Source organism: Octodon degus, unplaced genomic scaffold (assembly GCF_000260255.1).
Source record: "Octodon degus isolate 3935 unplaced genomic scaffold, OctDeg1.0 scaffold00132, whole genome shotgun sequence".
NCBI lineage: Eukaryota > Metazoa > Chordata > Mammalia > Rodentia > Octodontidae > Octodon > Octodon degus.
The window spans coordinates 2954785-2955398 of NW_004524708.1; positions in this window are offsets into that span (position 1 = coordinate 2954785).

Here is a 614-nt window from a genome sequence, read left to right on the forward strand (position 1 = left end):
CCATTTTGGATTGGGGCTTTAATTTGGGGGCCCTAATATTTTTGAGTTCTTTATAAATTCTAGTTAGAAGACCTTTCTCCTAGTGCTTATTAATTAAAATTTTTCAAATTTGTGGGTTGTGTTTTGACTGTGTAGGTGACTTCCTTTGGCATGCAAAGACTTTAAAATAAGAAGAGGTCTCAGTTGTTAATTCTTTCAAGTATTTCCCACGCAGTTTGATTTTTCTTCATAAACTCTATGCCTACCCCTATGCCTTCAAGATTTCCACCTACTTTCTCTTCCAGGAGATTTAGTGTTTCATGTTTAAATGTTTACATCTTTAATCCATTTTGATTTTAGATTAGTGCGTAGTTATAGACCCCAGTCAAATTTTAGATTTTGGCATGTAGAGAGCCACTTTTTCCAGCACCATTTGTTAAAGGGCTAACTTTCTTCCAATAAACATGTTTGAAAACAAGATGGTTGAGTATGTTTGTAGTTGCACCTCTATCTTCTAATGTATCCCATTAACCTTCAGGTCTATTGTTCTTTTGCCAGTACCATGCTGATTTTATCACAGTAGCTTTGTAGTATAATATCAAGTCAGGAATTGTAATGATTCATGTCTTGCCTTT